Source organism: Aquarana catesbeiana, linkage group LG09 (assembly GCF_042186555.1).
Source record: "Aquarana catesbeiana isolate 2022-GZ linkage group LG09, ASM4218655v1, whole genome shotgun sequence".
NCBI classification, from domain to species: domain Eukaryota; kingdom Metazoa; phylum Chordata; class Amphibia; order Anura; family Ranidae; genus Aquarana; species Aquarana catesbeiana.
Genome location: NC_133332.1, coordinates 101,316,181 through 101,341,580, shown reverse-complemented (window position 1 = coordinate 101,341,580; position 25,400 = coordinate 101,316,181). Strand labels below are relative to the sequence as shown.

General features: G+C 43.8%; 1 long non-coding RNA gene across 1 annotated transcript; it reads right to left on the bottom strand.

The window, feature by feature from the left end:
• Nucleotides 1-3,533: 3,533 nt before the first annotated feature.
• On the bottom strand, nucleotides 3,534-16,655 carry LOC141107229 (uncharacterized). The gene is made up of 3 exons (XR_012235827.1): nucleotides 16,410-16,655; nucleotides 3,900-4,031; nucleotides 3,534-3,812 (listed from the first exon to the last, which is right to left on the bottom strand). It is a non-coding gene; the product is annotated as an uncharacterized lncRNA (long non-coding RNA).
• Between the last annotated feature and the right edge of the window lie 8,745 nt (nucleotides 16,656-25,400).

The following is a 25,400-nucleotide window of genomic DNA, read 5'->3' as shown; positions in this document are numbered from 1 at the left end:
AGAACTGGACAGCATACTCCAGGTGCGGGCGGACCAGAGTCTTGTAGAGCGGGAGAATTATCGTTTTATCTCTGCAGTTGATCCCCCTTTTAATGCATGCCAATATTCTGTTTGCTTTATTAGCAGCAGCTTGGCATTGCATGCCATTGCTGAGCCTATCATCCACTAGGACCCCCAGGTCCTTTTCCATCCTAGATTCCCCCAGAGGTTCTCCCCCCAGTGTATAGATTGCATTCATATTTTTGCCACCCAAATGCATTATTTTACATTTTTCTACATTGAACCTCATTTGCCATGTAGTCGCCCACCCCATTAATTTGTTCAGGTCTTTTTGCAAGATTTCCACATCCTGCGGAGAAGTTATTGCCCTGCTTAGCTTAGTATCGTCTGCAAATACAGAGATTGAACTGTTTATCCCATCCTCCAGGTCGTTTATGAACAAATTAAATAGGATTGGTCCCAGCACAGAACCCTGGGGAACCCCACTACCCACCCCTGACCATTCTGAGTACTCCCCATTTATCACCACCCTCTGAACACGCCCTTGTAGCCAGTTTTCAATCCATGTACTCACCCTATGGTCCATGCCAACGCACCTTATTTTGTACAGTAAACGTTTAAGGGGAACTGTGTCAAATGCTTTTGCAAAATCCAGATACACCACGTCTACGGGCCTTCCTTTATCTAGATGGCAACTCACCTCCTCATAGAAGGTTAATAGATTGGTTTGGCAAGAACGATTCTTCATGAATCCATGCTGATTACTGCTAATGATATCATTCTTATTACTAAAATCTTGTATATAGTCCCTTATCATCCCCTCCAAGAGTTTACATACTATTGATGTTAGGCTAACTGGTCTGTAATTCCCAGGGATGTTTTTTGGGCCCTTTTTAAATATTGGTGCTACATTGGCTTTTCTCCAATCAGCTGGTACCATTCCAGTCAATAGACTGTCTGTAAAAATTAGGAACAACGGTCTGGCAATCACCTGACTGAGTTCCCTAAGTACCCTCGGATGCAAGCCATCTGGTCCCGGTGATTTATTAATGTTAAGTTTCTCAAGTCTAATTTTAATTCCGTCCTCTGTTAACCATGTAGGTGCTTGCTGTTCTTCAGTGCATTCTGTTACTTCGTTCTGAGCAGCCGACCGTTTTCTAGCCATGTTGCGTATACGTACTCCTTGTAGAGTTCGTGCTGTGCGGGGGCTTGGTGTTGGGGTCCTGATCTTGACACAAGTCCAGTCCATGAACAGGGTGGGGAGGAGTTCATGGACCAAGAATTGGTTGCTTCAGCGTGACCAGTTCTGTCACATGCCTTTGCTCCGTGAGATCCGTGAGAATAATCCTGATGATTTCAGGAACTTTCTCTGGATGACGGACCCCGTATTTCACTGTTTGTTGGCTTTGCTGACCCCCTATCACAGCAGTCAGGATACCTGCATGAGGCAAGCCATCACTCCGGAGCAGAGGCTAGTCGCCACCCTGCGGTACTTGGCGACAGGTAGAAGCCTGCAGGACTTGAAGTTCTCAACAGGCATCTCCCCCCAGGCTCTGGGGATCATTATCCCAGAGAACTGTTCTGCTATTATTCAGGTCCTGCAGAAGGAGTATATTAAGGTAAGATTTATCCTTTAACATCACATTTTATTGTATTTTATGTTTGATAATATATTGTATTTCTTTCCTCATTCCCAAATTACCATGATTGGAATATGCTGTGAATGTCCCCTTTGTCCTCATGTATGCTGGATTTTTATGTAATTATTTTTTTTCTCCTTCATACATATTTGCCTTCACTTACCTCCCCAGCATGGTCTCCTGGCCCTATATTCACCTCATGTAGTCACTTAACAATGTATTTTATCAGCTCCATAGTAGTGCTTTACCCTAAAAACCCCCTAAAATGTTTTAAAATGTGATTTGTGCTTTAAATTCAGGCAGAGTGCCAGAGGCTTTTTTTGGGGGGTCCCCAAGTCATTTGGGACCCTCCCTCCCCCAACTGCTAAGTCAGCTGATACCAATTCTCTGTCTATCCTCAATCATCTATCTGCTGACTTTTCCAAACCCATACACACTATACCCATCTCTTTAGTGGTCAGATTTATGGATGAATTCCCCAAAGCATGTAGTGCAAGGGCCTGCCTGTATACTTTCAAATGGTACTGTTTAAAGTTTTTATCTTGATAGGTAATAGTAGACTTTCCAAATGTGCTCAAATGTGTACAATGTGTATTGTGATGTTGGCAGTGGTGTCGGCTACTTACGAGTTCCTGTATGTGGACGTGGGGAAGAATGGCCGGATGTTGATGGTGGAGTCATTGCCCAGACGGAGTTCTACAGGCGTCTCCAGAATGGCAGCTTGGACTTGCCACCTCCAGAAGACAATGTGGAATGACTCCCATTTGTCTTCGTTGCAGATGAAGCATTTGCACTGGGGGACCATCTCATGCGGCCATTCCCGATGAGCAGCCCTCAACCCGGACCAGAGGGTTTTTAATTACCGGCTGGCCAGAGCCAGAAGAGTGGTGGAGAACACGTTTGGAATCATGGCCAGCCGGTTCCACCTATTTCTTACACCCCTACACATGGCGGAGTATAAACTGAATCATATTATCCTGGCGTGCGGTGTTCTACACAACTTTTTACGGCAACATTCTGCCAACTATGCTGGCTCAGTTGGGCCTGAGGCTGGAATTCTAAATGAAACAACCCTGACGGCGCTTGAAAGTGGCCATCCTGGCTTGCCCCCCCCTGAGTGCCCGTGATGTCCGGCTAAGATACCTTGAATACTTTGCAGGTAGGGGGGGCTATCAATATGCCAGACAATGTATGAAACCTTTTTCAAATAAAAAAAAATAACTACTCAAATCTTTGGTGACATTTACTGCTTGTGTTTCTTTTAGCTGACCCTGACAGAAATGTGGTGAGTCCTGAAAATGGCGTGATTGTGTAACCTTACAAAGCACTGTTGGGTGTTATTTACTAAAGGCAAAGACACTTTGCACTACAAGTGTACTTGAAACTGCACTTGTAGTGCAATGTGGATTTGCCCTTAGGAAATAACACCCATTGTCACAGAAAACACCAATTAGAGCACCACAAAAGTGTTGGAGCATTGAGACAATAATCCACACATTCTTGATTAACAATCTTTTTAATACCAGCACAATCACATGTGCATTTAGAAAAGGTTTTTAAAACAAACCAACATGTTTGTTGTATAATAATTTTTGGGGTCACATTAGAAAAAGTAGAAATGTCCATTTAAGATAAAACAGGCATGTTTAAAACCAACAAGAAAGACACAAATCTTGAACTGTGTTTGATATTGCGTTCAGATGGGGTGAAGTCACCCCAGGAAAAGCCAAATTTTGAAGATGCACACAAATTGCCGAATGTCAACATGTGCTACCTGCCATCATGGGGGATCAAGGGACGTGTTTTTGGGGTGCAACCCCTTCCTCACAGCTACTTTATTATTGAGGAAGGGGTTGCACCCCTAAAACGCGTCCATTAATCTACCGTGATGGCAGATAGCACATGTTGACACACTGTGTGCATCTTCAAAATTTGGCTTTTCACAAATATGTAAAAAAATGGTAAAAATTTTTAGCACACAAAAAACCCAAGGGATTTGGAGGGGTTTTAAACTCTCCCTAAAACATCAATGATGTTCTTCATGTTTTTGTTGAACATCATTGATGTTTTTCAGGATGTTTTCCAAGTCCCTATTACACCCCATGATCTCCCTGATCAGGATCTGTGCACTTTCCGAGGTGAAATGCCCTGGATCCACAACATCACGATTACCTAAAAAGATAGAAACAAAAACACACCATGTATTATAAATATGCCGGCATCCATCTCTTACCTGAGCCTGTGGTTGCAGACACTCACCTGTTGTGGTGACAATTTCCACCACGTCTTCCTCCTCCTGCTCTGCTTGGCTTGGGTGGATTTCCCCTTCTTTCAGAGGTGGGGGGTCTGTTGTCTCCTCGGATGAGGGGTGTCCTCCGAGTCTTTTCTCCCCTATGTAAAAACAAATAGGTATACTTAGAACACAGATATTTGATGGCAGAAATAGGAATATGAAACATTGCTTGGAAGTAGGGTACAATTGTCTATTTTGGCAGAGTTCCAAGATGTAGAATTTGTATTGTCCTTTGTCAAGCTTGAATACTTTACCTGTTTTGTACAAGCTTCACAGATGGAGACACCCCTATAGTATACACTGGAGCACCTGTGTGGGCCCCTAATATAAAGGGTGTTCTTGTGTCCCACACTAGTGCTCCAGAGTCCAGATGTGAAAACTGCTGAGTGTCCTCTCCTTACACGGAATATAGTTAGCATTTCATTCTAGTTACAAACCCATCTACACAACCAAATTATTTTCAGACAAGTAGGCCATAAAAAATGTGGGCAAATGCATATGGCCAAAAACAATGGTGTTTTCTAGGCCGAACGAACAGTGTTTTCTACAAACGAATAATGTGCCCATGAACATGAAAGTTGCCATTTTAAACTAGATAACAGTTAAGAAAAGTACATGGAGCAGCACGAACGTAATAAACATAAAGAATAGGAACACAGCACAACTACGTACTTTTTAGCAGCACTCTCTGGATCTTTCTGTACTGCTCGTGCTCTCTTAATTTGAGGTCCGATCACCATTTCCTGAGCTGATCTTTCGATTGTCGTACCCCAAAATTCCGGTGCAGACTCTTGACCACTTTCGCCATGATCTTGGCCTTTCTGACATTGGGGTTGGGGTAAGGTCCATACTTCCTGTCATAGTCGGCCTTCTTCAGGATGTCGACCATCTCCAACATCTCCCCAAAGGACATATTTGATGCTTTAAATCGTCTCCTTCGGGATCGTGACGTTTCAGGCTCCCGGGCTTTCCTCCCCCTCCTCCTCGTTGCTGTAATTAGCACACACCTGCTGTGTCTATGCCATATGCTCTTCCCCCACTGCGCCGATCGAGAAGGGGTGGGGAATAGAATAGAAAGAATGTCAGGGGCGGGCGGAGTTTCACGCATGCGCAGTGTGTATAAAGCGTAACACGCGTGCATAGTACGTACGATCTGTGAGCAGAGGAGGGAGTATCGGAGGCGCCGATCGTGATAACGAAGGTAAGATCTAAACTTGGGCCTATACTGCTTCTAGATTGAGGCCTATATTGTAACAAGATTAGGAGAGTTTTGCCTGACATTAGGGTTTGTCTTGTGTTGTGTCTTGCAGATCAAATGGATGGCTTCAATGACCACAACTTCCACCTCCTGTTCATAGACAAATACAGGGAGCTGCCCTGTCTGTGGCAGGTCAAACACCCGCATTATAATCATAAACAAAAGAGGCAGGCAGCGCTGGAGAAACTGCTGGAGTTGGTGACGCCAGTGGTCCCCACAGCAACCATCCCCTAAAGCCAAGCCAAGCCAAAATTGGTGGCCTGAGGAGCACTTATCTTAGGGAGCGCAAGAAGGTCACAGATTCCCAGAGATCCGGAGCTGCAGCAGATGACATTTATGTCCCCAGACTGTGGTACTATGAGAGACTGCGATTTCTGTCAGACCAGACTGGAGTCAGGGAATCCCTCTCAACCCTTCCTTCCACTCTTCCTTCCACCCCAGCTGAGGCTTCCGATGTCCAACCTGGGACTTCCAGCCAGTAAGAAGTTGAGGAGCCCAGCTTGAGCCAGGTATAGCATTCTTCGACAGATTTCTGATCAATAAATAAATGATGTTTACTAGATGTTATTATTGATCACTAATTGCTAATTTAATAAAGTGTTTTACATATCAAGAGACAGTAGTGGGAAAAATAATTGGGACAAGAATTAAAAATGCTGGGCTCAGAATGATAGTCTTTTATATTTGTTAACATTCAATTTGCAACAGTCATGAGATGAAAATTGTGTGTGATTGCTGAAGAAAAAACTAAAACGATGTCCCTTTTTCATACACAGGAAGACCTCAGTCAGGACGAGGCTCTGGAATGTGGCACACAGGAGGAGGCTGTGGAATGTGGCAGCCAAGAGGAGGCGGGGGTTAGTGGCAGCCAGGAGGAAGCGGGGCTAAGTGGCAGCCAGGAGAAGCCTGGGACCAGTAGGAGCCTGACCGAATCGCAGGTCCCTCCCCTCCGCCTTCCAACCAAAAGACCCAGGAAGGGGAGTCACGTGCAGGATTCAGCTCTCAGGCTCATTCAGGAGGCTTCTTCGTCCCTCAGAGCCTTCCCCACTCCTGAAGAGGCCTTTGCCTGCATGGCTGCCACCAAACTGCAGGGCATGCAGGAGGGCCAACGCCAGTTGTGTGAGGACCTTCTTTATAAAGTCTTAACTAAGGGGATGAGGGGTGAAATCACACCCAATACCCACGTATGTGAGTTGGACCATCCTCCTCCTTCTCCTCCTCCTGCCACAACTCCACCACCACAGCCACAGCGTGGAAGGAAGCGTGGAAGGAAGACCAGAGAGTGATGACCCTGGGTTCAGCCTGGTCTGGCAAAAGATGCAGCCTCTTGTATGACCACAGCCTGGGGACACAGATGTCATCTGCTGCTTTCAGGATCTCTGGGACTTCTGGACCAGACTGCACTTCCTTAGATATGGACTCCTCAGGCCACCAATTTTGCAGTAAAATAATTGATGTCTGCCCTGGGGGCCAAAGGCTTCACCAATCTCTGCTGTTTCTCCAGCGTTGCCTCCCTCTTTGTTTGGTTATGAGCCCTTAATAAAGGATTTTTTATTTAATTGAGACTCGCCTATGTGTGTTTTCCTTCAAAAAGGACAGTTTGTTTGTGAGAAGGCAGGTACATTTCAAATATACAATGTGAAATTAACAAGAGACACCAACACCAAGCAATCTCCTTGAGATTAAATAATACAAGATAATAATGGTGTTATGGTAACTTGACACACAAAACACACACAAAAATATTCTGGATGTTAAATAACTAAAAAAAACAAGATCAGCCTTGAAAAAAATACAAACCTAAAAAAAATCACATCAGGCTTGAAAAAAACAAAAAAAACACAAAAAAAAATGATATAGATTTTTGGTCAGATGTGACAAATCATAATATATTGAGGGAATCACGATAAATAAGAAAGAAAGAAGTTTGTGAGAACTCTGTGTGCATATCAGCAGCAAAACTACTTCCTTCTTCCTGCATTATAAAGAAGAAGAGAGTGCGCTGTATTAAACAATTTTAAACATTGCAGCGTGACGAAAGTGCTCTATCCATTCCGAACGCTAATTTTACCAGACCGAGCTGTTCCGTCTCGGAATTTCTTCTGAGCATGCGTGGCACTTTGTGCGTCGGAATTGTCCACACACGGTCGGAATTGACGCAATCGGAGTTTGTTGTCGGAAAATTTTATAGCCTGCTCTCAAACTTTGTGTGTTGGAAAATCCGATGGAAAAAGTCCGATGGAGCCCACACACGGTCGGAATTTCCGACAACACGCTCCGATCCCACATTTTCCGTCTGAAAATTCGACCGTGTGTACGGGGCATTAGAAGAAAACCTGTTAGAGTCTTCAGATGACTTGAGACTGGGGGAGAGGTTCACCTTCCAGCAGGATAACGACCCTGAACATACAGCCAGAGCTACAATGGAATGGTTTAGATCAAAGCATATTTATGTGTTAGAATGGTCCAGTAAAAGGCCAGACCGGAATCCAATTGAGAATCTGTGGCAAGACTTAAAAATTGCTGTTTACTGAAGCTCTCCATCCAATCTAACAGAGCTTGAGCTATTTTGCAAAGAAGAATGGGCGAAAATTTCACTCTCTAGATGTGCAAAGCTGGTAGAGACATACCCAAAAAGACTTGCAGTGAAAGGTGGTTCTACAAAGTATTGATTCAGGGGGGCTGAATACAAATGTACGCCACACTTTTCACATATTTATTTGTAAAAAATGTTGAAAACCATTTATCATTTTCCTTCCACTTCACAATTATGTGCCACTTTGTGTTGGTCTAGCTCATAAAATCCCAATAAAATACATTTACATTTTTGGTTGTAACTAGGGATGAGCCCGATGTTCGGGTGTTTGCCTGTTCGTTGAACAGCGAACATTATGCGGTGTCCGCGGCAAATTCAAAATCCACAGAACACCGTTAAAGTCTGTTTTGGATTCAGAACAAAAGTTCCGATATTATTATATCTACCCCCCGATCAGATTGTTGAATACAAAAGCATGCATGCTTCATGTAAGCTCACACTGAGACTGCTTAGTTCAGAGTCAAATTACTTTCTGTTTAATATTTCCGCTTCTCAAGACATTTATACAATTCCATTGAAGATTGAGATACGTCAACAAGACTGGTGCATACAAACCACAAATATAAAAATACAAATATGTGACAAAATTTTGGCTTTCAGCTGATGCACATTTACAGAAGTGAATCATTGTTTTTGCAGCATTCTCTTGCTCCATTGTGTTATGCTGTTATATTCTGAATGTATTCTGGGAAGCAGGCGCAAACTTTTTGATTAACTCTTTGCAGTCAGTCCAGTTCCTAAGCAAGCTTTGAGCTTTGTAGAATATCTGTAAATGTCTTAAGGCTTAATATGCATAGAAGCTGAGTTTATATATGTTAGGTATATAAAGCAGGGACTGGAATAGACAGTTCACCATGATCACATCCATTACAGTCCCCCCTTGAAGCTGTCGATTTCAAACTGTCCCTCATACTAAAAAGTCCTACTCACTACCCTGACCCTCTCCTCTGCAACTCTTTTCAGCTGTATAAAAAGAAGAGCAGTGACTAACTCACTAACTCGCTACCCCCCTCGATACAGCTTGGAGGGGCAATCAGGTGCTGTCTGTCCCTGTGACTATAATGGAGCGTAACACATAATCATCATCAAGTCTGGTATTTCCTGGTTCACAAAACATGGGAGTAGATTGGTCAACAGCTTTTTCTACACACTTCTTAAAGTAGGGAAGAACACAACAGACCATGACAGCTAGGGTCACTAGAATTATCAGAATGGCTATTCTGATCTGTATTAAATTCCCTGCCATCCCTCCCTTATCCAGGTGAAGTACTAATCCTAGGGGTTGGAGAGCCCTGAATTGTTCTTTAATTCTTTGGACAAATCCTCAAGCTTCTGGGTGGCTAAAGTCACTTTACCATTTAGGCCTGTGTTATCTTGGATATAAGTACAGCATGTACTCGTTTCAGGTAACATCTTACACACACCCCCCTTTTCAGCTAGGACCATGTCTAAGGTCATACGGTTTTGGAAGGTCATATGTAAAGCAGCTTCTAGTTGTTCGGCTAAACCTCAGAGTGCATCTCTGGTGTAATTAATAAACCTTTGTTGGTTGTAGTAGATGTAATTTATCCAGTCTACATTCTTGTTTACAGTGATGATGGGGATGAGGGACTCAAATCCTGCTGCTACTTGGTCTTTTGCTTTGAACTCATCTGGGGCCCCTCTAGGGACCCCTATGGCATCTATGTATACATGAGGGTCAAAGCATCCAGCTGGGGCACTCTTACGCATCCTGTTAGGTCGGGGTGTGTTGTTTGTATTTGGCCTTGGGTTCTCCGAGAGAATACGTAGAGGCATTATGGCCTTGGCTAATGCACATTCTCCTGTCCGCTTTCCTGTCAATCTGCTTCTAATTTTCATGTCTCCGCAGATCCAGTACATGTCTCCCAAAGACTGGACTTGATTTTGCCCTAGATTTGCAGACACCTCACTATAAGATCCACAGTAACCCTTAGTGAAATTCCCAAGAGGTTTCCCCACTCCCTGATACCATCCATAGCATGTGTAATTGCCAGGATATATGGTGATACCTTCACCTGGCTTGGGGGTCTTGGTAACTGTAACGACACCCCGAGTATGAAAGGGGTTAAAGTCGTTTAGGACATTCCATACCCAAACACAAAGGCAGCTACCGAACACTCCAATCAGCCGAACAAGGAACCCATACAAATAATCCACCCCAAAAACGAGACACGGCTCTGTCTTCAGGTTTCAAGCAGGAATGAATCTTTATTCAAAAAACACATGTTATACAGATCCCACTCCAAAGCATTTCCCCCCCACCCTTGGAAAACAGGGCGGGTTAAACTGTCCAATAACAATGGACACACAGGTCAGGTGTGCTTAACTTCTCATCAGTAAACAGTCTTAACAGGGGGCTGCTGGAGGAATCCCCCCTCCCTCTTTCCTCCCAGCAATACACATCCTGTGATCCAAGGCAGACAAACACAATAGAACATTGGAATACAGCCCCACCCCAAAGTAGCACAGCAAACAGTACACATTCTATATACACATATATACAGCATTGAGTCTCTGACTAGCACAGATCATAGTGGGGTTCTCATTCACCCTGTGCCCCTATTAGTGACTCCCATCACAATGGCATATCCAGGGTCCCCAGAGTCTGTGTGACTTGGGGGACATGGACCTGAATCTAAAGTAACGCCACCTCCAGGGTCCCCAGACATACAGCTCACAAAGAGCACCGTCCCCCCAAATGCCAGGGCCCATAATCGGTTTGCAGGAGGCTAGCCATCAGTCCCCTCCAAAAGCCTCTTTTCCGGCTAGGTCTGTCACAGTGACTATGGGATATTCCTTCACACAGGGAGTGGTCAGTGGTTGTGTTGGTAAATAGGCTGAGGAAACATGTCCCATGTTCTGGGGGTTTAGGGGTACAATTCCTAAGTGTGGTCTAGCCCCCCCACACAGATAGCAATTGGTTTTATTGTGTTTCCCTGCACAGTACCTCATCCACGCGAGCCACAAGTTGACATCTGAGAACGCGGTTTCTGCAGCCATGGTATCCTTAAAGGTAGGGTCTGCTATGGCCACCATGTCCTTTAATGTCTGTAAATGGGGGTTTGAGCTAGATGAAGATTAGGGAAATCCCCACTCTGGGTTATTGAACATATCTTTCAGTTTGAAAGGCTTTCTAAAACCAGAATACCCACTTCCCCACCATAGGCCCAGAACATAGGTCCCACTGTCTTCTGAGCTAGGATTCTCAATGGTCAGCCTGAACTCTTTGGTGTAAGGCTGATCTGTGTGTTTGTTGATTGCCATTCTATCTAAGAGTGACTTCCCATTTTTGTCTTTCCTATTTTGGGCGTTCTCAGGTTTGTACCCCCAATTTGTACCCCCAGTGTTCCAACCCACTGCTCCCCAGAAATCGGAGTTGTTACCCCAATAGGTGTCAGTGACACATACATACACAGTCATGGGTCTTACTGCTTCATCCCAGGTCCAGATCTTGTAGATAGTACCTGGAATTATCTGTTTATAAGAGGATATAATAGTGGCAACATGTGTATTGGATGAGTTATACCAGAACTGGGTTATACCATCTTTTTGTTTGATGGCTACCTCTTGCGCCTGGGCAATGATTACTATGAAAAGGATATACAGAATCATTTGGTCCCCTCGGCCTCTTCCTCAGATACAGGGACTTTCTTGCAGTGGGAGGCGTGTGTCCACGTGTTCTTCCCGGCCACCTTGACTGATGTGGCATTTGTTAGGAGTACCTGGAAAGGACCATCATATCTGGGTTCAAGAGTATGTTTTCTCACAAACTTCTTTATCAGTCACCTATCTGATAAAGTATCTGATCAGTATCTAGCTCAGGATCTGGAATGGAAGAAAACACTTCCAAATGGATACAGGTTTATTCTCGAGATAAAACAGTCACATAATCAGTTAATACATCAGATTATAGCTGCAACTGTTGTGGGAAATAACAACCTAGACTGAGGGCTGAATCAAACAATATCCTATAGGATGACAGACCATGGTTTCCCCTTGGAGTGTACCTAACACTGAATAAGGCAATGGGTAGGCTGTCTGGCCAACTCATTCCCGTTTCCTGAGACATTGTTAGCATTCTAGATTTTATTGTGCCATTCAATCTTTCCACCTTCCCACTGCTCTGAGGACGGTATGGGGTGTGGAAAGCTAGTGTGACCCCTACCTAAAGATGTCCATATCTCCTTGGTTACTGAGGCCCTGAAAGCCGGCCCCTGATTGCTCTCTATGACCTCTGGGACACCATATCTGAACACTATTTCTGTTAAAAGTCTTTTAGCTGTGGTCTTTGCCGTCATGTTGGTAACGGGATAGGCTTCTGGCCTACGTGGTAGACACGGTCTCTTGATTAATTCCATGACTCCTTCAACTTCTGTGGCTCCTTTTTTGATCCACACTTCTTTTTCTTCTTTGTCAGCTGTCTCTTGTTGCTCCTTGAGGTGGGTCCTGTTTACAGGAGGGTTTTGTAGAATCATAGTGGTTTCTACAGTATCATCCAGGATAGGTGCATTCACTTTGCTGACCACTTCTCGCGTTCAGTCTGCAGCTTGTTTCGCAGCGGTATCTGCCAGGTGATTGCCTTGTGCTTCTTGGGAAACCAGCTTGCCGTGCGTCTTTACCTTAAGTATGTGCTGGGAGGAGTAGGGCATCCATTAAGTCCTTGATAGCTGCACTGTGTTTTACAGGTGTTCCTGCTGCTGTCAGGAACCCTCTGGTTTTCCAGATGATCCCAAAATGTCCTTCTGCCAAATTTCATTCCATAGTTAGGCCTGGAGTTCTGCTTCCTGGGCAGACATGGAGGAGGGTAATGCTGAAGCTTGAAGAACTGTATATTCGGTGGTGACTGCATATTCTGTGTGGTACCGTCCAGTACTGTCTGCATACCTGGAACCATCCACAAAAATTGTCAAGTCAGGATTCTCAAGGGCTGTCATCACTTCGAAGCAGTTATGAGCAGTGAGATGAGGATTATTCTCCAAAGAGGTTCCCCTCTTTGGAGGAAGCAGTGTGTATGGGTTAAGGGTATCACATGGGAGGACGGGGATGTTATCGGGGAGAAGCAAGGCACACTGGAGTCTGAGGAGGTGTCTTGCTGGGGGCAGGGCTGTACTTGGTACTCTCTGAGACAAACAGTCTTTTAGTCTGGGAGGCCCAAAGGGCTGTTGAGAGGATCTCCTTTAGAGTTTCAACATTGTCCACAGCTTCTGGTAAAAGCAGGAAAGGGTCAGATTTCAGGGCATCATAAAGGGATTGCATCAAAAGGGAGGCTTCTGGAACTGGGATCCAAGAACAGCAGTAGGAGATTAATCTTAGAAAGGTGTGAAGGGGCTTTTGACCTTAAGGCAAAGGGATGCCCTTGATTGCAGCAACTCTTTCTTCAGTGAGATATCAGGTGCCTTGGGAGATGCAGAGGCCTAGGAAAATCACCTTCTCTCTGGACTTTTTGCTTTAAGGCCTTGCAACCTTGCTCAACCAGGTAGTGGAGGAGGCTTTCAGAGAAGATTGAGGCAATCACAAGCAGGAGGTCATCTACATACTGAAGGAGTACAATGTCTGGGTGTAACTTCATCCAGGTGTCCAGAATGTGGGCCATTGTTTGGCGAATTGGGAGGGGGAGTTCTGGGCACCTTGTGGCATAACAGTCCAGGTGTGGCTGCAGGTGACACAAGCTTGCCTGAATCCTTGTGGAGAAGGTCCATGTGATCCGGAGAGGTGGGCGAGGTGGTTGGCAAGGTGGAGTGTCGTGTCCCTGGTACTGGGCGCTTTCATGTGGACCACGGTTGGGGCTTGGTTGACTGTGGGTGAATTTCCATGGGCTTCGGTATTCCCTTCTGGAGTGGCCGGGTCTTCCACAGTTGTAGCAGGCACGTGGAGTTGGTACTGGTGGGCGCAGATAGGGTGTGTCAGAGGCCATAACGAGAGGAGCTACTCTCTACTGCTCTGTGAGGATTCTGGACCTAATAACTACTAATAACAACGTCTCAAGCTCCATTACTCTATACTCAGACCCTTTCGGATTGACTCTTTAAGACCTGAAATAAATGCGGCAGCTAACATGTGTCTATGCACTCTGTTCAGCACACTAAAACCCAAATCAGTAAACTTCTTGTGCTATTTCTCAACAGATTTGCCTTTTCTTGTGTGAACTCTTGTACACATATTGAATTCAGGCATTTTAGAGTGGAGATATGAATACATACAGAATTATTTATTTATTTATTTTTTCAGACTACAAAACGCTCAGATGTGAATGGGCCCTAAATCTAGATATAGATTTAAGCAAGGAAAGCACTTCCTCTTTCGTTCTTCTTCCAGCATAACGCACAGAATACATAAACTTCCTCTTTATTTATAATACTCTTAAATATTGAAATTGAACAATTTAAACTACATTTTAAACCAATTATTGCTAATACAGCTTGAACACAATTAAAACCATTTGCATAAATATAGCACATTTGCTACATTTACTGTTATTAGAGAAACTTCCTTAAAGTCAGATTCTCAGTGATGAAGGGAAGGAGCCGTATTGGGGCCGTTGTCTTTGGTGGTGTGAGGGTCCAGGAACCCATTCAAAGGGGGGGGGTTAGGGAGAGTACTGGGTAATGGCTGCTGGATTTGTGTAAGAGGGACTGTAAATGTGGGTCACCATATAGGTGGTCAAATGGGTCATTGGACAGTGGCGCGAAGGAACCCATTGCCCAAGCTGATGAGTCATACATAGGGATGGATCCAACGCGGGGTGTGCCTTGAAATGTAACAGTCTGTCGTTTTGGGGTTGTACCTGTTCCGGCCTGTCTGTCAGCTTGGTGCATTCTGGCAGGGCCGGTGTGACTCTGATCGGGACTTTGAGAGGAGGGACCAAGTTGGGGCTGAGGTTGGGTCCCCTGGGCTATTAGCATTTGGTCGGGCTGAGTCTGAGTCCCTAGTCCCAGGTCTGTTAGGGTAAGAGGACCAAGGGAGGAACCTCCTGAGGCTTGAGTGTCTGGGTTCCCCCCCCTGGGAGCTGTCCGAGTCTTCCCCAGTCTACACTTGTAATTTATGGGGTAGGTTGGGCCTTGCAATACGATCCCGAGGACTGGTCTATCACCGGATACATGTAGGTAGGTTCCGGTGTGGGTGGCGGTGCAGGTGGTACAGTTTGGGTCAGGCATGTGTGGCAGCAACCACCCGAACCATACAAAGACAAGTGTGCCTTGTCTACTGTTAAGCACGGCGGGGGAGGTGTCAGAGACTCCTCTGTCACTTGGAACAGAGGGTCGGTAGACGAAGGGGAGTGTCTACTTCCTAGGATCCAGACGCCATTATAGGGTGGTGGCTGATTACTTAGCTTCCTCTTTTCTGTTTTTTTTTATACACATATACAATTCCACCATTTTGACCCATTTCTTGCTCTGTCCACCCCTCTTCATGAATAGCTTTTGCAACTTTAAACCAAGCATCTGCTGCTCGTAGCAACCCATGATCTGACAACAGACCTTTTTTACATTTCAAAACAGTACGCCATTCATCTACCTGTAGCCTTCCACCCAAATGCATATCAACCACACACTTTTGCCAATTTCTTTCCCTTTTTGATAGCACCCTCTCCTTCCCGCTCTAATACCAAGTCACAAGCCAAACTGCCCTCTTTGGCCTCACTAACTTTTGCCCCATCGTTCCAGAGAGAGAGAGAGAGAGAGAGAGAGAGAGAGAGAGAGAGAGAGAGAGAGATAGAAAGAGAGAGAAAACCTCTCAGCAAGACTCTTATCAAACAGATAAGGAGTACAGCAGTTAATATTCAATAATGTACCGCTTCAAATGTTATTTACATGTTCCAACTCAAAACCCAAACTTCTAACTCTGTCTTCTTCCCTTTCTTCTAACCCTTCCGGTTGTTCAGGTTGCAAGGGGCACCTTTCGGCTGCGTGTCCCCTCCTTCTAACTTCACTTTCTATAGCCTGTGGTGACTTGCCAACCTCAAGTTTGACTGGGTAATGCACATTTAATCTGAATACCAATAAATGCGCAGTATGTGACAGTAGGGGTTTGTAACCAAGAAACTCAGCCCTATATCCTGGCTCTACCACTTGAACCAAACCCCAGCCCTCTTCTTGTATGGCAAATAACAGACCACAAACACACTTAGGACATGATATTACCACCAACAACAAAAATGTGACCAACAACACAATGTGTGACAACCGTAGAGGAATACAGGATTGCTCAGATCCCACGGGATCCCCATGCCACCACTGGGCGCATTATTCCTGACGCCCCCTCCTGGTTACGTTACCCATGCACTTCCTTGCACCTGTGCTTTACCACACAATTATTTCCCCCAGGAGAAGTTTAACCACGTCAACTATTTTCATCCATGACTATATAAGCAATCCCTCATTCCCAACAGCCACCACAAATACAAGATCGATCAACAAAACAGAACAGAACAAAACAGGCGGTAGATATAATTGCAGGTTCCTCAATTTATCAACAGACTCGAGGCAAGATAAATACCTGACTTTGAGGGCCGCAGGAAGCCGATATAGGCACAGGGGTTGACCAGCCACGAGTACAGGATAAACAGTAGACTAGATATACGAGTTATCAAAAGTGTCTTACTGTTTTTAGAGGTGATCAGTCTCCATATCCTGTCTCTCCGTGTTAGCTTGTCGCGGTCCCTTCTGGATCGGCTATCCCTTGGGATCCTAGCCTTGAGCCCCACGTTTGAGCGTCAAAATGTTTTGGATTCAGAACAAAAGTTCCGGTATTATTATATCTACCCCCGATCAGATTGTTGAATACAAAAGCATGCATGCTTCAAGTAAGCTCACACTGAGACTGCTTAGTTCAGAGTCAAATTACTTTCTGTTTAATATTTCCGCTTCTCAAGACTTTTATACAATTCCATTGAAGATTGAGATACGTCAACAAGACTGGCGCATACAAACCACAAATATAAAAATACAAATATGTGACACAATTTTGGCTTTCAACTGATGCACATTTACAGAAGTGAATCATTGTTTTCGCAGCATTCTCTTGCTCTTGTTCCATTGTGTTATGCTGTTATATTCTGAATGTATTCTGGGAAGCAGGCATAAACTTTTTGATTAACTCTTTGCAGTCAGTCCAGTTCCTAAGCAAGCTTTGAGCTTTGCAGAATATGTGTAAATGTCTTAAGGCTTAATAAGCATAGAAGCAGAGTTTATATATGTTAGGTATATAGCAGGGACTGGAATAGACAGTTCACCATGATCACATCCATTACAAGTCTATGGGACATTAACATGAAAAATCAAAAGTGCTCATTCTGAAGGCTTATATGCAATTTATTGCCAAAAAAGTGTTTGGGGACCTGGGTCCTGCCCCAGGGAATATGTACCAAAAAAAGTGATTTTAGCAGTGATTTTAAAAATGCTTAAGGTGAAACAATAACAATTAAATATTCCTTTAAATATCGTGCCTGGGGGGTGTCTATAGTACCACAGCAAAATTACATTTCTAAAGGAAAGAAAGTAATTTAAAACTGATCGTGGCTGTAATGAATTGTTGCATCTTGGCAATATGGATAAAACTCATTGAAAAAAATGGCATGGGTCCCCCCCCAGTCCATTACCAGGCCCTTTGGGTCTGGTATGAATATTAAGGGGAACCCCGAACCAAAATTTTGTAAAAAAATTGCGTGGGGGTCCCCCCAAAATCCATACCAGGCCCTTCAGGTCTGGTATTTACATCATAAAATATTGTGCTGAGTGCCACACACAAAGCTACTGGTACCACTTTTTGCTTTTAGAAATAGTGGTTGTCACTACTATTTAGATGCAGCATTCAGGACTTTTCATTGTGCAGTGTGAACAATTACATGCAAGTGCAGCAAAAGCCCACCAGTGTGAAAGGGGCCTTAGACAGCAAGCAGTAGTGTCATTGCATGGCCACTAGATGGTGATTTAAATTGTTCAATGCCAACTGTGTCATAAGTATATAGACTTTAATCAGACATGTCAAATGGGGGTTTTAAGTTAAGTTCCTAAGTTATGGTTCCTTACATTATTTTGCATCTAAATACTTCAGAAAATGTTTTATGACCTCTTTCTCTGGGATTGAATATTGTAAGTTGAAATATTAGTAAAATGTTAACTTCAGAAGCAGCATATTCTTTTTTCTGGAATGAAAGAGGAACTGCAGTTTGTTCACATAATCTGTAATAAAAACAGGGTAAGAGAATTCCTGGATGGCCGCACACCGATTCAACACCTTTATTGTGTCAATATGAAATCCATACAGTCATTCCATACAATGCAGAGGTATGGGGGCAGTAGCTAACGCATTTCACACCATGGGTCGGTGCTTAATCATAGCTAATGTGGCATTGTTTGTGCATATAAATAGGGGTAAAGGGCCAATCAAAGGTGACTCATCAAGACCACCCCTATGCACAATCAAATCAAAACAAGGAACTCATGAGGGAAAACTATGAAGGAGATACAGAATTGCGAGGCACCTAACCAAGGAACCATACACAACCTGTATCCCTATCGGTGAATATCCATGAATAATAAAACTATAAAAAATATGTGTAATTTGAGAAATAAAGGAAAAATTTAATTAAAAATTTAATCAAATTAAGTTAAATAAAATTAAATTGAAGATTTCATATGTTTCAAACATAATAGTGCATATAAAACAATTGATATATAAATCATAAATCACAAATAAACAAAAGCAGGTTTAAAACAATTGTTGAAATCATATTTGTGTTCCAATCACATATTCATAAGTATTAGTGGGGGATAATTGTAAACTTTATTATGAATAATACATAAACACCTCCAACTATAGGAGAAACCTCCTAAACTCCTAAATCCTAAACTTATAGTATAGAATAAGAAGGGCCCTTTGTTTATCCAAAAAGAGGAACAATGATCTCTTATGAAATATGGGTATATTGTATTATCTCATTTAACCCTTTCACTGCCAGGCCCTGTGCTCTATTTTGTACACAGGCGGCCAGACCATTTTTGCAATTTTTCATTTGCTTTTTTATTTTTCCCTTACAGCTTTCAGAATTTGTGAAAGACCCCCAAAATCATATATTTTCTGAAAGTATATGACCTCTAGAATAAAAAGAAGGTACTACTGATTTTTTAGACCCCGCGGTATTTGCGCAAGTGTTTATCAAACCAATATATTGGCAAAAAATACACTAAAACACTTATCAGCAGATAAAAACACAGCTAATTTTACAAAATTCCTGCTAAAGCTCTACTAAATATAAAATCTTAACCTGTTTGGAGTTAATAAATAACAAATAGTTTGAATTTTTACATTGTGCCTTTTTGCAAAATGGTGAAAATTGAACGTACGCAAAAATGTAAATATCCAAATTTCTCAAAAAATCTGAAGGTTTTAACCACTTAAGGACCGCCTCACGCCGATGTACGTCGGCAAGGCAGCACGGGCAGGCAAAATCACGTACATATACGTGATTTGCCTCCCGCGGGTGGGGGATCCGATGGGACCCCCCCCCGGTGCCCGAGGCGGTCCTCTTTTGTCCCCCCGGCGATCGGAGGTGAGGGGGAGGCCATCCGTTCGTGGCCCCCCCTCAAGATCGCCGCCGGCCAATGGGAACTTTCCTTTGCTGCTGTATGCTAAACAGCAGCAAAGGAAATTATGTCATCTCTCCTCGGCTCGGTATTTTCCGTTCCGGCGCCGAGGAGAGAAGACATCACTGTGAGTGCACAAACACTACACACACAGTAGAACATGCCAGGCACACAAAACACCCCCCGATCCCCCCCCCGATCGCCCCCCCGATCACCCCCCAATCACCCCCCCGTCACAAACTGACACCAAGCAGTTTTTTTTTTCTGATTACTGCATTGGTGTCAGTTTGTGACAGTTACTGTGTTAGGACAGTTAGTGTTAGCCCCCTTTAGGTCTAGGGTACCCCCTAACCCCCCCTAATAAAGTTTTAACCCCTTGATCACCCCCTGTCACCAGTGTCGCGATCGCCGCCGGCCAATCAGAACATTCCTTTGCTGCTGTATGCTAAACAGCAGCAAAGGAAATGATGTCATCTCTCCTCGGCTCTGTATTTTCCGTTCCGGCGCCGAGGACAGAAGACATCAATGTGAGTGCACAAACACTACACCTCACAGTAGAACATGCCAGGCACACAAAACACCCCCAATCACCCCTCCCCTCCGTCACACTGACACCAAGCAGTGTTTTGTTTGTTTTTTTTTTTTTTCTTCTGATTACTGCATGGTGTCAGTTTGTGACAGTTACTGTGGTAGGACAGTTACTGTTAGCCCCCTTTAGGTCTAGGATACCCCCCTAACCCCCCCTAATAAAGTTTTAACCCCTTGATCACCCCCTGTCACCAGTGTCGCTAAGCGATCATTTTTCTGATCGCTGTATTAGTGTCGCTGGTGACGCTAGTTAGGGACGTAAATATTTAGGTTCGCTGTCAGCATTTTATAGCGACAGGGACCCCCATATACTACTTAATAAAGGTTTTAACCCCTTGATTGCCCTCTAGTTAACCCTTTCACCACTGATCACCGTATAAGTGTTACGGATGACGCTGGTTAGTTCGTTTATTTTTTATAGTGTCAGGGCACCCGCCGTTTATTACCGAATAAAGGTTTAGCCCGCTGATCGCCCGGCGGTGATATGCGTCACCCCAGGCAGCGTCAGATTAGTGCCAGTACCGCTAAAACCCACGCACGCAGCATACGCCTCCCTTAGTGGTATAGTATCTGAACGGATCAATATCTGATCCGATCAGATCTATACTAGCGTCCCCAGCAGTTTAGGGTTCCCAAAAACGCAGTGTTAGCGGGATCAGCCCAGATACCTGCTAGCACCTGCATTTTGCCCCTCCGCCCGGCCCAGCCCAGCCCACCCAAGTGCAGTATCGATTGATCACTGTCACTTACAAAACACTAAATGCATAACTGCAGCGTTCGCAGAGTCAGGCCTGATCCCTGCGATCTCTAACAGTTTTTTTGGTAGCGTTTTGGTGAACTGGCAAGCACCAGCGGCCTAGTACACCCCGGTCATAGTCAAACCAGCACTGCAGTAACACTTGGTGACGTGGCGAGTCCCATAAGTGCAGTTCAAACTGGTGAGCTGCCACCAAAAAGACAAACACAGGCCCGTCGTGCCCATAGTGCCCTTCCTGCTGCATTCGCCAATCCTAATTGGGAACCCACCGCTTCTGCAGTACCCGTACTTCCCCCATTCACATCCCCAACCAAATGCAGTCAGCTGCATGAGAGGCATTTTCTTTATGTCCTCTCGAGTACCCCTACCCAACGAACCCCTCCAAAAAAGATGTCGTGTCTGCAGCAAGCGCGGATATAGGCGTGACACCCGCTATTATTGTCCCTCCTGTCCTGACAATCCTGGTCTTTGCATTGGTGAATGTTTTGAACGCTACCATTCACTAGTTGAGTATTAGCGTAGGTTACAGCATTGCACAGACTAGGCACACTTTCACAGGGTCTCCCAAGATGCCATCGCATTTTGAGAGACCCGAACCTGGAACCGGTTACAGTTATAAAAGTTAGTTACAAAAAAAGTGTAAAAAAAAAAAAAAAATAATATATAAAATAAAAAAAAATAGTTGTCGTTTTATTGTTCTCTCTCTCTCTATTCTCTCTCTCTCTATTGTTCTGCTCTTTTTTACTGTATTCTATTCTGCAATGTTTTATTGTTATTATGTTTTATCATGTTTGCTTTTCAGGTATGCAATTTTTTATACTTTACTGCTTACTGTGTTTTATTGTTAACCATTTTTTTGTCTTCAGGTACGCCATTCATGACTTTGAGTGGTTATACCAGAATGATACCTGCAGGTTTAGGTATCATCTTGGTATCATTCTTTTCAGCCAGCGGTCGGCTTTCATGTAAAAGCAATCCTAGTGGCTAATTAGCCTCTAGACTGCTTTTACAAGCTGTGGGAGGGAATGCCCCCCCCACCGTCTTCCGTGTTTTTCTCTGGCTCTCCTGTCTCAACAGGGAATGTCGGTGATTCAGCCAGCTGACCATAGAGCTGATCAGAGACCAGAGTGGCTCCAAACATCTCTATGGCCTAAGAAACCGGAAGCTACGAGCATTTCATGACTTTCGCCGGATGTAAACAGCGCCATTGGGAAATTGGGAAAGCATTTTATCACACCGATCTTGGTGTGGTCAGATGCTTTGAGGGCAGAGGAGAGATCTAGGGTCTAATAGACCCCAATTTTTTAAAAAAATAGTACCTGTCACTACCTATTGCTATCATAGAGGATATTTACATTCCCCGAGATAACAATAAAAATGATTAAAAAAAAAAAAAAAATGAAAGGAACAGTTTAAAAATAAGACAAAAAAGCAAAAAAAATTAAGAAAAAAAAAAAAAAAAAAAAAAAAAAAAAGCACCCCTGTCGCCCCCTGCTCTCGCACTAAGGCGAACGCAAGCGGCGGTCTGTCGTGAAACGTAAACAGCAATTGCACCATGCATGTGAGGTATCACCGCGAAGGTCAGATTGAGGGCAGTAATTTTTGCAGTAGACCTCCTCTGTAAATCTAAAGTGGTAACCTGTAAAGGCTTTTAAAGGCTTTTAAAAATGTATTTATTTTGTTGCCACTGCACATTTGTGCGCAATTGTAAAGCATGTCATGTTTGGTATCCATGTACTCAGCCTAAGATCATCTTTTTTATTTCATCAAACATTTGGGCAATATAGTGTGTTTTAGTGCATTAAATTTAAAAAAAGTGTGTTTTTTCCCCAAAAAATGCGTTTGAAAAATCGCTGCGCAAATACTGCGTGAAAAAAAAAAATGAAACACCCACCATTTTAATCTGTAGGGCATTTGCTTTAAAAAAATATATAATGTTTGGGGGTTCAAAGTAATTTTCTTGCAAAAAAAATAACTTTTTCATGTAAACAAAAAGTGTCAGAAAGGGCTTTGTCTTCAAGTGGTTAGAAGAGTGTATGATGTGTGACATAAGCTTCTAAATGTTGTGCATAAAATGCCAGAACAGTTCAAAACCCCCCAAATGACCCCATTTTGGAAAGTAGACACCCCAAGCTATTTGCTGAGAGTTATGTCGAGTCCATGGAATTTTTTATATTGTGACACAAGTTGCGGGAAAGAGACACATTTTTTTTTTTTTTTTTGCACAAAGTTGTCACTAAATGATATATTGCTCAAACATGCCATGGGAATATGTGAAATTACACCCCAAAATACATTCTGCTGCTTCTCCTGAGTACGGGGATACCACATGTGTGAGACTTTTTGGGAGCCTAGCCGCGTACGGGACCCCGAAAACCAAACACCGCCTTAAGGCTTTCTAAGGGCGTGAATTTTTGATTTCACTCTTCACTGCCTATCACAGTTTCAGAGGCCATGGAATGCCCAGGTGGCACAACCCCCCCCCAAATGACCCCATTTTGGAAAGTAGACACCCCAAGCTATTTGCTGAGAGGTATAGTGAGTATTTTGCAGACCTCACTTTTTGTCACAAAGTTTTGAAAATTGAAAAAAGAAAAAAAAAAAGTTTTTTCTTGTCTTTCTTCATTTTCAAAAACAAATGAGAGCTGCAAAATACTCACCATGCCTCTCAGCAAATAGCTTGGGGTGTCTACTTTCCAAAATGGGGTCATTTGGGGGGGTTTTGTGCCACCTGGGCATTCCATGGCCTCCGAAACTGTGATAGGCAGTGAAGAGTGAAATCAAAAATTTACACCCTTAGAAATCCTGAAGGCGGTGATTGGTTTTCGGGGCCCCGTACGCGGCTAGGCTCCCAAAAAGTCCCACACATGTGGTATCCCCATACTCAGGAGAAGCAGCTAAATGTATTTTGGGGTGCAATTCCACATATGCCTATGGCCTGTGTGAGCAATATATCATTTAGTGACAACTTTGTGCAAAAAAAAAATGTGTCACTTTCCCGCAACTTGTGTCAAAATATAAAATATTCCATGGACTCAATATGCCTCTCAGCAAATAGCTTGGGGTGTCTACTTTCCAAAATGGGGTCATTTGGGGGGGGTTTGTGCCACCTGGGCATTCCATGGCCTCCGAAACTGTGATAGGCAGTGAATAGGGATGAGCCGAACACCCCCCGGTTCGGTTTGCACCAGAACCTGCGAACGGACCGAAAATTCGCACGAACGTTAGAACCCCATTGACGTCTATGGGACTCGAACGTTCGAAATCAAAAGTGCTCATTTTAAAGGCTAATTTGCATGGTATTGTCCTAAAAAGGATTTGGGGACCCGGGTCCTACCCCAGGGGACATGTATCAATGCAAAAAAAACTTTTAAAAACGGTAGTTTTTTCGGGAGCAGTGATTTTAATGATGGTTAAAGTAAAAAAAAAAGTGAAATATTCCTTTAAATATCGTACCTGGGGGGTGTCTATAGTATGCCTGTAAAGTGGCGCGTGTTTCCCGTGTTTAGAACAGTCCCTGCACCAAATGTCATTTTTAAAGGAAAAAATCTCATTTAAAACTGCTTGCGGGTTTAATGTAATGTCGGGTCCTGGCAATATGGATGAAAATCAGTGAGACAAACGGCATGGGTACCCCCCAGTCCATTACCAGGCCCTTTGGGTCTTGTATGGATATTAAGGGGAACCCCGCACCCAAATTAAAATAAGGAAAGGTGTGGGGCCACAAGGCTCTATATACTCTGAACAGCAGTATACAGGCGGTGCAAACAAGACAGGGACTGTAGGTTTGTTGTTAAGTAGAAGTTGTTTGTCATTTTGAACGGGTACATTTTTAACGTGTTTAGCTCCAGCCAAAAAATCTTTTTTAAGCTTTTTGGAAAACATAGGGAAGGGTTATCACCCCTGTGACATTTGTTTTGCTGTCTTTCCTCCTCTTCAGAAGATTTCACCTCACTTTTTGTCCCAATGACAAAAGTTTTTTGAAAATTTGGGTTTTTTTGTGGAACAAGGATTGGAAAGCATCAGTGGAAAGGAGAAATGTTTTTCCCATATTAACTCTTACAGGAGAGAATTTCCCTTCCTAGGGGTAGATTTCATCTCACTTCCTGTTGTCTCCTTCCGTTTGCAAGTAGGAGTCGTTTGTAAGTTAGATGTTTGAAAGTAGGGGCCTGCCCTATATACTCAGCATAAATTTGGCCCTTAGGTGTTGTTGTGGCCACAACAACGTAAGCCCTCACAGGGCCCTGCTGTGAAATATTAGATCAAGAATTGTAATTACATGCCCCTGTTGAACGGGGCAGAAAAACTGGGCCTTTGGTGGTGGTGGTGGTGGTGCTGGTGCCACAACACTGTAAGTCCTCACTCGCTCTTGGTGGGTGCAGAAATGGGCCCTGCTGTGAAATATTAGATCAAGAATTGTAATTACATGCCCCTGTTGAACAGGGGCAGAAAAATTGGGCCTTTGGTGGTGGTGGTGCCACAACACTGCAACCCCTCACAGACACTCTAGTTGGAACGCAGGAACGAGCCCTGCTGCAAAGTATTGCATCAAAAATTGTAATTACACGCCCCTGTTAAACAGGGGCACAAAAATTGGGCCTTAGGCACTGGTGCTGGTGCTACAACACTGCAACCCCTCACAGACACTCTAGTTGGAACGCA